We start from the raw sequence: 14,617 nt of genomic DNA on the forward strand, positions 1-14,617 counted from the left end.
AGATAAACAATTAAAGCCAATGAGCAATTAATGAGTGTCGGTAAAACCACCGCCTTGCGAAGTGGGCTTTGGCTACTACAACAGTCGTATGATCATACTAATAATGTGAATATGATGGATCTCTCCGAATGCGTTCAAATAAGCAATTAAACATATAGCATGTTAAGCAAATAATTAATATAACACAATGATCAACAGTTTGCCAATGAGAATACTAAATAATATGTAAATACTATAACATGCTCATATGTCCCCAAAATAAATAAAAATGAGTAAAAAGGGGAACGAGTTGACTCTCCTTATCAAATAAGCAAAGGAGAACGAATTTGATAAGAAAGATAATAAAGCTTCACGCTCGTCGGGAAATATCAACGGAAAATCCTAAAGAAGAGTGATTGCGAGAAAATACTATAGATTAATATGGATTTTATAAATTGATAGAGGTTCGGGTTTGAATGATGATTGGGTGTTTGTGAAATAATATTTTATTTAATTTATTATTTATTTATAAAGGTTATTTTTAATTAAGGTTGTAATGAATAATAACACCTAACTATTTATATAAAATATATTTGTTTATAAAATACTTGAATCAATAATTATATTTTAACATGCTACATAATAATATATGTTTTAAATATTTATTTTACATTAAAAACTCTATTATAATTTTTGTTGTTAAAATCCACTGTCAATTTATTACTTAATATATATATATATATATAGGATTAGGATCATGAGAGAACTTTTTTAAAATTGAGAAACTATGAGAATCATTTTGGACCATAAAAAATCCAAAAATAAAAAAAATCATAAAATAAAAAAACACAAAAATAAAAAAAGTAAAAAAACCAAAATTCTTATTTTAACATCCCGGTTTCATAAAAAAAAACTCGGTTTAGCTAAATTATATACACATATGTATAATATATACATATATGTACATTCAATGATACTGTACATAAGTGTATATTACGTAACTAAATATTATATAAAATTATACATATGTGTATAATACGATATTTTTTTATTTTTTTATTTTTTTAATGAAACCGGAATGAAATATAAGAATTTTGGTTTTTTTACTTTTTTAAAATTTTTAATATTTTTTGGTTTATGATTTTTTAAACTATTTTTTAAAAGTGTTTTTAGTGGTCCAAAATGGTTCTTAAAGTTCTCAATTTGCAAATGAGTTCTCTTAGGATCTTTACCCTATATATATATATATATATATATATATATATCTACCTATTATAATAAAGTAAAATAATTGTAGACACGTGTTATTTTGTGGTTAATCTTCACAATGTTTTCCCTCAAAAACTAATGTATGACATAGATCAATAATTATTCACTTTCCTTTTACACTCCATTTATATTATATCTATTACATGTTTAACTTATTCACTTTTCTTTAAACTTTATTTATATTATATCTACACATTTTTATAAAAATAAATATTTACATGTTATACTACTATACATTTTTAAAATATATTTCACAACATACTTGATAAAATCCAAAAATCAACAACAAACTGTGTTTGTTAAATTTTGAAAAAATGTAATTTTAAATGTTATCATTAACATATTATATAATGTATATTGTTGAAGATTGTAAATAAATAACAAAAAAAACTCTAATATGCTTTCAGTTTACGAAGTAATTTTTTTAATCATTAAATTATAAATATATGCTTAAAAGTTTATCCATTTTTTTTAATAAATCCATTTATCTATTGGTTTGTTTGTACATTGTCATATAAATTTATAAATTATAAATATATTATTTAAATCTATCTATTTATTTTTTCGGTTAATTTAGTAAACTATACATATATGTGTTAAATTGTAAGAATAATATATACCAATCAATTTCAAATATTATAAAATTTATCATATTTAGTTTTTTGGGTTTTTTTATCAAAGATTGTTTTGAGTTTTTTGTGGAACTTAAATTTGATTGTTACGGGTTAAAAGTTGATAAATAGATCGTTTGGTACAAATTAACTATATTTGGCTCAAGTTTATAACGGGTAAAAAAGGGGTAATCTAAATATTTTTAAATATTATTGATGCAAATAGATTTATCGTCAAACTTGTTACGAGTTCAAAGTTTTGACTTGAAAATGTAAAACAAATGAAAGTTAGTATTTTAAATGTGATGAGTTTGAATTTAATGACATTTTTGGAAATAGTTAAAAGATTCGGGATTTTGCACATTGAAAATTTTTCTCATGACTATTAAAATTTAAGAAAAATGACAAACACTTCCGACATGCCACATCCAGGCCTATTGATGCTTCTAACTTTTATCAAATTATACACATTTGTGTCAGCATTGACTGTTACTTCAATACTGATCAGAATCTTGTATGTGAAACGTGTCAAATAAAATTATGCTCAAATGAAGCAAAAATTCACAAAATTGAACATGTTAACATGTTATTTTTTGTTTGTCAATTGGCAAAGTCGAGAAGACCCTCAAACTTAACAAAATCTTTTTCATGGTGTAGCACAAAACTATTATTATATGAGAAGTGTTCTCCGAAATTAGTTCATAACCAAATTTCTTTCAATTATATATACATATATAATACTAAGAATAAATTGTCAATGGATAAAGTGCTCTTGGATATGTTTTTGCACGTGCATTATTTTTTTTATTAAGTTCATTTTTTGGAAAAAAATTTATTTTATGTTATAAATAAAATCAATTTATGTATATTGATACAAGCATAGATGTAATACATTTTTCTATATACATTATGTATTGTTTTATTTGTAACTTAATTATTTAGATCATCCCGTGTGTTACACGGGCTCTAAAGCTAGTATATATATATATGTATATATATATGATTGATTTCTTTTGAGAACCATTTTGAGTTTTAAGAACTCGAAAAACTCAACGTAACAATTTTTTTTGAATTTTTTTACACGTATGTAATACGTAAGTGTAAGTAACGTAGAATAAATTACAGTATATTTTTACACATCGAATCGACTTATTACACATGTGTAACTAACATTTAACTTTGGTAATCATTAAAAATCTTTATTCCCTCTCCTGATTCATTTTTTAATCAGATTTATTCTCAACCACATATTCTATACTCGTTTAATTAAATGTGTGGTCCATATTAAGTTCTTAAAGTTCTTACAACTCATCAAGATTCTCAAAATATCTCTCCCTTATATATATATATATATATATATATAGTTTTATCAAAGTGCGGAAAACGACTAGCTAACTAGCCGGTTATGATAATATATTAATTAATCATTATTTTTATATTAATTATATTATACTTTATGGATTAAAAATGATTAAAAAAATAAATTACCAAAAATCCCTACAAAAAACGGACTGGGGGACTCGAACCCGGGCATGGTCTGACGGGAAATCCGATCTTTCTTGTTTTTCTTCCATATTTAAGCTGAGATAAACCCTAAATCGACTATTCTTCATATTCTATCACATAGGGGTGATTTTGGGGCTATCTTTCACCATCATATCATCTCTTAATCATCATAATCATTCATGGAATCATACTTCCACACCATAATCAAGAGAATCAAGATCAAAATGCAAGGCTAAAGACTTCATAACCATCTCCGGGTGTAGGGTTGAGTTGTACTTTGGAGTTTTGGTAGTCTAAACCTTAACTTTGGATTTGGATTTGGATTTGGATTTGGATTTGGTTAATCATTTGGTTGATCAAATCTTTATAATTTTTTGTGTGCTTAAACAGTTTTCTCGTATTTAAATGTTTAATATCTTATCAGTTAATTGATTTGAGGTCATCAACAATTAGGATTGAGGTCTTATCGTCATTAACCTGTTCATCATTAACCATATTATTGATTTTGTGCATCAAAACCTAAAATTGATAATCAAATATATCCTATTAAGATGTGTCAATCGTTTGGATTAAGTTCTGACATTTAGCATAGCCAAATATTTAGGCTTTTGGTTTACTTATCTGAACAAAGAAATTATCAAATGGGTTTTATTAATTGTCCAACTTGCTTCATAACCTGAAACCTGGAGATGGGTTAGTTTCCTATTATTGTTTTACAAGTCACTTTTAAATCGCTTGACATTGTTTGTCCACCATATTATAATTAAGTAAAAAGCATTACCGAACGAGCACTTTCCAGTGATTTCATGTGGATTCGACACATTACTTTCCCTTTTCTAGTAAAGGTAATTTTTACAAATATTTTTTATTGACCTTTCGACATCGATCAATAACCTGAGTTATTAATGGCTTGGTCGTTTACATGTTAATTATATGCAAGAACACCATTTAAATCTCGTTTTTGACATGAACTTTGGGGTCATAATCCGAATTGAAACAAAAGCCAACTTTCATTCAACCATAACCTGATGAAACCTTGGTCAATTTATCATTTTATTTTATTTATTTATTTTAGTCTAAACTGATGTGCTGAGAGTCTAGTTTTATGATAACTAGGTTTCAAAACTTTTCATTAAGTTTAGGTCGATCAAACTGGTCTTACAAAATCATATGTCAAGGCTGACTTTGGGACTGGTTCACTGAGTTGTTTTACCCAAAGTCATAACTCAGTTGCAATACGTTCGAAACACTTGATTCTTTTTTGTAACGTTATATTATGATTCTAGAAAAGTTCCCAACTAGTCTTGCCTAATCGCCCAAATGTATAATTTATAATGATTATTTACGTAAATTGTTGCTAAAAACGGTTGTTAAGACCTATCAGTGTTCCCCGATTTTAATAAATTATCTATACACTGTAAAAATAGAATAAAAATATTTTCAGAAACCTAAAACATGTGAGCTATTGTCCTAAAAACTTCATAACCAAGTTCAATTATTTGGTTAGTTATTGAAATTCGTGAATACTACCCAAAATATGATTTGAAATTCGGATTCTAAAACTTTGTTTAACCCTAAAATGTTTGCTTGTTAGACCTTAATTGACTAATAATAATGTTAAAACCATAGTTTACCCTTAATGACTTAAATCAGTACTTAAAACAGTTATCAAGACGTCACAACTTAACACTATGCTTATTGGTTAAATAAAACTAGTCATTATACGTGATACATGTGTTGTAGCATTCGTGTACGACAACCCTGTCAACTTACTTGCAACCTTGTGCGGGATAACTATCAACGCTATCAGATTATTGAGTAGTATTATCCAGACTGATTACCCCACTCAAGGCTTGGTCGTGCCAGCCAACGCCATCCTATAGCACATTGTGTAAATATGTCCACTATTTTTACCCATGTTTCGTGACAATATTTGCTGGCTAGGGGCGTACGTGAATGGCTTAGTCGTGGACTAATGGTTGATTCATTATGTGCATATGTGTGCATTGTTGGCATATAGCAATGGAAGCAATATATTTTTATGTTGAAACAAAGCGCTTTTATACTAAATATGTGTACTAAATCAACTTTTTTGTTGACATTTTGATGGTTGACTAATTTGTATATAGTTAAGTTCGTTTATTTACTAGTTTTAACTGTTTATTGTGGGAACTTAGATACTTCATACGTGTTTATTGTATTTCAGGTCATAGACGTTAAAGCAGTTAATTTGGACCTGTTGTGGCACGGAATGAAAACCCGGGACGTTCAAAACGCGGAACGAACAAAATAATGTTTTATTGCTGATGAGAAGACCCATCGCGTATCGCGATGGGAGTTAATTATAATTTGTTAACCATGGTCCATCGCGATACGCGATGGACCCCAGAAGGCCACATCGCGTATCGCTGATGGTCGGGCAAAAGTCGTGTATATTATTATGTTATTTGTTTACTTTTAGTTTAAATATTATATGAACTTTGGTACTTCAAGCTTGTTTATGTGTTTCAGGATACTTGACGTTAAGGACGCTTATCAGGATGAATTATGGGCTTGGAACGAAGATGTCGAAGACTCATAATGATTGGCAAGCTTTCCGATGCAAAATAAATGAAGAAAATGAAGAAAATTCTGTCAGACACCCTTAGCGCGGCGCTAAGGGAGTTTAGAGATACTCTAAAGACTCACATCAGGAAACAGACTTTGAGACGCGCTAAAGTCTCACCCCATGGACTTTAGCGTCGCGCTAAAGTCCTCCAGACGGTAAATTAAAACCTAACTCTATTATATTGAGTTTTCAGCCCCCATTCGACCGATCCTTCATTCCTTCAACCAAAGACAGGCCCTAGGACGATTTTACATCATCCCGAAGCCTCCGGTTCATTCGTTTATCGCATGCTTTCATCCTCTCATCAGATAAGCGAATCTTTCGTGATGCCGATGTCAGGCTAAAACCATTGTATTCACTTTAGGCTAGGGTTTTGTGTAAACTAACTTTGATCAGATTCTATGTTTTGAATGATTATAAACTTGATTGAATGTTTTTAATCTTGTTTTACATTATGAATTGATTGTTTAAACAGTTTATGATTTTGATTATCAAACTTTGCATCACTTATCTGGTTGTGTTCATCACATGTAGGGTTAGCTCTTATGTCATTGAAACAGTAATCGTTAGTCATTGCTTAAAATTTGTTTCATCTTTTAAACTGGTAATTGGGTAAACTGGAGTTCAGTTGTGTCAACAATTCGGTTAGAGTACCGTTTGTCCTCACAACCCAACTGTTAGGTTTAGTAATTACTGCGCAATTAATCTTATGAATCTGTGATTAGTCGGTCATCACATTACTTGAACCTGAAGTGAATCGTTTTCTCATTATTGTTTACAAACTTTTCCAAGTAATCGTGTGTTCTTATAATCATCTTTACAAACTGCTTGACATCGAATGTCCGCCTAGAATAATAATTAATAATAACGAACTTTACTTGCACTTTCCACTGATTCCCTGTGGAGACGACCTTACATACCCATACTAGTTATAGGTATTTAAGCATCATAAATACTTGTTTTTGATTAGAGCACGACATCTACATCAATCGCGATGGATGACGAAGACGGAAAGTTAGGGTTTTTATGTTTTGTATCTTATGACGACCGGAGAATTCAACAACCACTTCCAGGCAGTTTCCAGAGCTAAGAGAGGAAGATTCCATCACTCCGCATATACCGAGGTCATACCTATGTTCATTATCATCATAACTGAAGATTCCATGATGTCAAGGCTCGGCTAAATCCTTCGAGTATCATTTTAAATTTTCTCATGTATTAAAGAAAAAATACTTTGTAACTGTTATTTGATTAAACCATAAGTATTGATGTTTAGTATTGTTGTGCATTTAGTCGGTTTAGGTTTACGTTGATCAGAATGATTAGTTTGTCGGTTGCTATAATAATTGCTCATAGGACTGTTTTGACTAGTTGAATTCAATAAAGCATGCAATTGCCCTTAGTTGAGTCACACTAGTAGGGATTGTTTGTTAACCAGTGTCGTGTGTTAGCGATTGTTGGTGCCTAAGGTTTAGCTCATTAGTCAGTCTGTGTTAATCATTGATAGTTAATATGTTATGTTACATGAGATTACTGTTTGTGTGCATTCTTAAACCTCGGGTGTGATTTGCTTTTATTAATTGTTTGAATTTGTTAAAGTGTGAATCAATATTGAAACTTAATCTTAATTGCTTGTGTGATCAACACTACCAGTGGTACTTCATGTCACACCCCCAATTTAGGCCTAGGAGTATGATCAATAGTTGGTACCATATTTGTAAATAAATCAGAGTTATGGTTATTAGCGGAAGTCTTATAAAAACATAAGGATCGATAATATAAATATTTACATTACAAAATACGAGACAAAAGTCTCGATTTGTTATACTTGTTTATAAGTTTACAAAACCACCATGTTTTAATATTTACACAAAATTATCCGAGCCATCGGATTCTTGAGCTTCTTGGTCTTCCCAAGCTCTAGTCATGATTACCTGCAAAATGTTAATAAAATACGTCAGCAACGAATGCTGGTGAATATGCTGACGCAAAAATATTTTCTTTTACTTAATTATCCCTCGAGACCACGTAAGCCTCGGCCCATCTTGGCTTAGGAATAATCAAGTTAAACAATCATCATAAATTCGAGTCTCTACACTAGGTCACCTCAGCAAGACACCGCAGCGTCTCGACATAACTTAGGTACCATAAATATACACAAGGTCATTCTCACTCGAACATACTTTAGTTCGGCCCATCGTGGCTGGAGGTCGTGACCAGGCGTGGTGCGATGTGCCCACCGCATACCACATATGTAAGGATCCAGACAAACGTATACCACAGCCTGAGGGCTAGGCTTATACTCTTATTTACAATGTTTTTAAAGACACATAGCCTCATGTAAAGTTTTACACATAACATGTTTGTTTTGTTTGAAAACAAGTTTGTAAAAGTGGGGCGTATTCACCTTTTCAATGGGATCGGCTTCCAACACCATCCGTTAATCTTCCTTCGCTATCTCGCACCTATAGTACGAGTATAACATTCATTAGTCGGATACACGATCCGGCTTAAGACCTTTAGTCTTATTTATCTCGATGAACTTTTAGTTCATAATTTCTTTTTACTTTAAAACCTTTAGTTTTAATAGTAATTTATAAACCTTTAGTTATTCATAAAACCCGACGTTTCTTCTTCTTTAAGAAACGTATTCTTTTCTTTTATTATTTAATTATACTCATTATACTTAAATAATATATTTTATAACAAAGAATAATCGTATACATATATATATTTTATTTTTCTTTCTTTATTTTCTTTGTTATATGTTTCTTTGTTTATCGAGAATAACATCGACTTGGGTATTAAGCCTTTTCAATATTTTATTATTATTTTGATCGGGCATTATGCCTACCTTGATTGGCTTAATATTCCCTTCTCACCAGGGCAGCACTTCAACTCTATCATTCTTATCAACACTCACTTAATCAACCCTTGGCACGCTTTTCGAGACACCAACACCCTTGGCACGCACTTCGAGGTAAATCGTCTGCACGTCGGGATAGCACCTCTTTTTAGTTTGGAACGTCGTCGGGGAGTGGTACGTATATCGAGGTAATGGGCACGGAAAACGAGGTTTCGGGACACGTTTAACGAGGTGGATTGATGGCACGAACTTCGAGGTTTTAAAGAGAGTATGTATATGATTTTGGTGTGCCAATGTGAAGAGCCGGAACCCGCTATTTATAGACTTAATTTTGGGTCCCATCGCGATACGTGATGGGTCACTTGGCAGGCCTATCGCGTATCGCGATATAGGCCTGCTGTGTCAGACCGTAGACCTGCCACGTGTTGACACGTGGCAGGCGCCGAGTCCACGTGGCGACACGTGACGGACGTGTTGCCACGTGGTGACACGTGGCGACAACCGTTGCCACCGTGTGCCACGTGGCACACGTGTCACAATCTGTCAAACACCCCATCGCGATACGCGATGGGTGTCTCTCTTAACCTATCGCGTAGCGCGATGGGTCAAGAAAACCGATTTTTCTTTTAGTCCCTGGAGTTTGGAAATTGGCAGAATTGGTCCCTTGACTTTGGAAACTTATCATTTTTGGCCCGAAATTTACGTGATGTTACACTTCATAATACTAGAACTCGTTTACACGATTACATTGGTCACATATTCCTTGTGTTCGACACCCTACTTACCCTAGCTTGCTTAGGTGATTAGGAATTTGATTTAATTGTTTTTAACTAGATAGCAATTGTCTAGCATCAAGATTGCGACATTTTAAGCATGTTTTCTCCGGTAATAATGCTTAGTTCTGCGGCTTGTTCTTGGAAGCTTTTAGATGCATTGTTAGGAAGACTTGGAATAATTGTATTTATGTTTTGACGCAAACAATTTGTTTTATTTGACATGACTAGACATTATGTGCCTGTGTATGTCACAGCTCTTTGCTTTTTTATGCATTTTAAACCAATTCTCTTACATTGTGCTCGACATGTGATATGCAATCGTTGCAGTCCCATGCGTCTGACTTGGCGGAGGTGTGATATAAATTCCTATAGGGTAGCTCTCGAGTATAATCTAGACCAGGGTACCACCACCAATACTGATCAAATTTCTTATGGTGAAATCATTTGATGTTGATTAAAAAGTTAATATATTTGGTTGGAGCCGTGGAGGATATCTTCTAATCGTCTTCCTAGTCGTACAAGTTTAGTGAATAGGGAAATGGATGTTCCTTCGGTTCTTCGTCCTATTTGTTCTCACTCGGATGAGTCTTTTGATCATTTGTTTGGTGCGTCTGGGACTGTGTTTAGAGTGTAAAGCGCCGTTTGTAAGTGGCCTGATTTGGATTCTATTAACGATCTTTCTGCTTCAGGAACCTTGATTTGGGTTGACACGTTATTAGTAACTGGATTGAAGAGAAAACCGTTTCATGGCATTATTCTCTACGCTTGGTGGGATATATGAAGATTCCAGAAAGGTGTGGGTTTTTCTCAGGAGATGAAATGTATGATCTTATTTTTCGACATTATTCTTTATTACACGTATTTGTAGATTAGCAATAGAGAGAGTAAATTAATTGTTAGTTGGCAAAATGGATTAAAAATCCTCTCCAAGTTATGCAACTGAATTTTGTCCTTTCACTAAATCTCGCTAGTTTCGTTTTATAAAATTAATATATGTATGATAAGTAAAACTAGTTTAATGTGTATATGCACAAGATAATAAGTATATCTTTTTTTTCTCTTTTCTTATGCAAGGCTTTATTATGGAGAAAAAGAAAAAACTAAAATTAAAGCCGATCTTTTATTATTTCAAATCGTAACAAACAACCGACCAACCGGTAACAACGTTTTAAAAGCAAAAAAACAACTCATTAACATTTGTTTTAAATTTTAAAGTGGTATACTTTAAATAGAAAAGTTTGATATGAAGCATGACAAATTCTGATGTAACAAATTGGTATATGTACGATAAGTAAAACTAGTTTAATGTGTATATGCACATGATAAGTATATCTTTTTATTGCTAATTTGGAACACTTACGAACTACTAGGCGATCCGATCATCTCCATTCTCTGAGTACACAGTCATGATAAGTATATCTTAGTAAAATAAAGTTAAAAGCAACGAATGTGAAAATGTATAAATGGAGGTGGATCTTTTTAATTCATTAATTAATTTATTTTATTGTTATTTTTTTAACGACAAACACAAACACACACTCTATACCTATTATAGGCCTTAAATCACTAAATATGCACTTTAAAGGATCTAATTAATCCACAACCGTTTGATTTGGGAGCGCACCATTTTACCGTATCAAAAAGTTTGATACAAAAAATAAGTTAAATGTCCTGCCGATTTTATCCGTTCTGTAGCGATCGTTTCAAGTACCATTCAAACTACCGAAAAATACCGAAACAAAATAATACTTATACCAAAAACATAAAAAATGAATGCAAGTACCGGTATCGATTATGTTCGATCAGTAGCAGTTTGATACGATACTGGTACTCGGCACAAAATCGGGATGGAGCCAAGGATGGATCTAGCATAGGTTGAGGCCGGGTAGCCCACCCTACTACTCAATTTTCTTGGCGGCGCACATTTTTAGTGTAACTTTTTTTCTTATTCGTTTTATATATTAACTATACCCTTGAACAAAAGTATTTTAATCTGCTCATTTAACTTTTCTTATAGATCCATCACTAGATAGAATTATATATTCAATCAAATGAGGATATCAACAAAAACAACAAATAATAAAGTTATAATACGAACAATAATATTATTTAAAATAATGCATGTTAATTAGCATCATATATAAATATAATTTCCATCTACAAAAAAATATTATATATTCTTGATTTTACAAAAGTTGTATCTCGTGACTATGTGGCAAATTAGAGCCACTGGTAGTACTGATACAACCTCATTTTTGCCAAATAAGAGTTTGAAGCCAACTGTAAGCATTAGTTGTTTTTACCCTAGCTTCAAGTTTGAGTCAGCCACTTAACCTTTTTTCCTTTCCCTTAAACCTAGCAACTCACAAGACCTTTTCCACTGCTTTTTAGGAAGAATCCAACACCCTCTTAAACCGTTACAAATATATTTGTTGAATACCATTGATCAATCATCCACCATTAATAACTTTTATTGCTCATTTTTTTTAGTATAAATAAAGGCAAACTCACACATTGGTTTCAAACATATTAGCTCATTATTTTTTAACATTAACAAGTTTTCTCTACATGGCGTCAAGTTCTAACTGGACATGGGATCAAAACAAGTTGTTTGAGAAGTCGTTAGTTATGTACAATAACGACCCTGTTCGGCTTCAAAAGATTGCTAAAATCGTCGGTAAGACTGCGGAAGATGTGAAGGCTCACTACCAAAAGCTTGTTGATGATGTGAATGCTATAGAGGCAGGCAGAGTTCCACTGCCGAACTACAAAACCGATGAAACTCAAGGACGCGGTCAGCACAACAAAATGAAATGAATTTGGATCGATTAGCGCGTACAAGATTAATGGCAGTAATTAATAAAGCCCCCCTTCTCCTACCCCCAATGTGTTTGTGTGTGTGTGTTTTTCTTTTATGCCGAATATCGAATTATGGAAATATATGTTTAGTGTTGTGTTGTTATCTTGAAGTGCTGCAAGATATTATTGTTATCATATGTTGTTGGTGTTAGATAGATGTGATATGTTGTAGGATCTTTATGTTTAATGCATATAAAGTATAATACCTCAAAGCTATGGTAAAACTATATTTGACAATGATATACATATAATCTTGTCGTTTGTAATTTAAACTTATATTATGTGACTGAAAATTGTTATTGTAACTAGGACACTGGGTTATCAACTTATCATGACCGATAAGCGGTTATCTTGGTTAGCTTTGCCTTGTAAACGTTGCGACCGTTAATTGGTTATCATGTAACTACAATTACAAATTACAGTTACGTAACCGTTGTTGCATATGTATATAAATGAAGTACATGGTGATCAATATGGACACCAAGTTCTATCGAAACATTACATCGTTGGAACCTTTCTTGTTATAAATCACTTGATAAGCACTTTATTGTGATCTGATAATCCAATAAAGTGGTATCAGAGCGAATACTGGATTCAGTTCGATACAAATTTTTCGCTGAAATCACTCAACTGTTTCGCTCCCCATGAAAAGGAAAAGGCTAGAAACTCGCAATTGTTACTATTTATTAGAGGGGTAGCTAGTATGTTAATTTGACATCAATGATCAAGATCATATTAGAAGGATCTATGAGTTAATTTATCTTAAATGTTTAAGATTCTTTTGCATCATCTAAGAGAAAACAAAATGTTGAAGAGGGAAACAATATATATTCATTGAAGAAAAATCTTTTTATCATGAACAACAGAAGGATGATTAATTACCTAGAAATTTATTTCAATAATGTGCATGCTCAAGTAAAGGAAGAAAGTGGTGTTAGAAATGTCCTTAATAAATACAAAATTTATAATGTCATGTGGCGAATGTATTGCATTTCTTGAAACACTTGATGATATTGTATATGTATCAAAATTTCATGCTATGCTAATACTAAAGTTCAGTGAAATGGTGGAATGGTTTTTGTAATTTAAACTTATATGTGACCGGATATTTTATGTGTTATTCTAACTAGGTTATCATGGCCGATTAGCAGTTATGTTTGTTTCCTTTGCCTTGTAAACATTGCGATGGTTATCATGTAATTGCATAATTTACATTTACATAACCGTCGTTGCATATGTATGTAAATAAAGTACACGGTCATTGATATAGACACCAAGTTCTATCGAACTCATTGCATTATTTGAACCTTTCTTGTTATTAAACACTTGATAAACTCTTTGTTTCGAATCGATAAACTAATCACCTCGCATTAGATTACACCCATATAACGGAGTTAAAAAAATAAAATAAAAAAGATTTACATAATTAATTACCAAACACATCTAGGTATCATGCTATGTTTAATGATGGTGTGAATTAACCCTAATTAAGTGAGACATGATACCTTTTTTTTTTAACGATCAATAAAAAAAACGACGAAATAACAAGAATCTATCTCGCACGGTGATAATATTATAAAACGGAACTAGCAAATCGCTAGAACTGAAAAAACATAAAATGCTAAAAAAGGACAAACACAACAAATGAAAAACCAACACCTATATGATTTATATCGTTACATGCTAAAGTTACTCCATAAAGCTCACTCAAGATTTTATGCCATTTTCCTTTTTTTTTATAATTACGTGTTCAGATTTATATATATTCATGGACGGATGGAATGTTTGATTATTTAAGATTTTATTGTTTCTCGTTTTCCATAAGAACTAGAGTCGCTAAAAAGATTGTATGCCGTACCTTCTTTTATATTTTATTTATCTGAAGAGAGTTCGGGAAGTTGAGCGCGCGCATCACCTCACGTCCTCACTGACTCCGTTGAATGTAACTCCAAACTACACCATTGTTTGATTTGTGCCCAAAGTGTTTTTTAAAATTTACATGACAGCAATAAATAAGAAACCAGTTTATTTTCTTAACCACGCCAAACACATAATTACCTGCGTTATACGACGGCATAATTGGTGTTGCATCTAATCCAACCGGAGCAAGCTCACTATTATATCATGCATAATAAAAAAGATT

Source organism: Bidens hawaiensis, unplaced genomic scaffold (genome assembly GCF_021521415.1).
Source record: "Bidens hawaiensis isolate Kalapana, Puna unplaced genomic scaffold, B.hawaiensis_p1.1 tig00011343_1, whole genome shotgun sequence".
Classification (NCBI taxonomy): Eukaryota; Viridiplantae; Streptophyta; class Magnoliopsida; order Asterales; family Asteraceae; genus Bidens; species Bidens hawaiensis.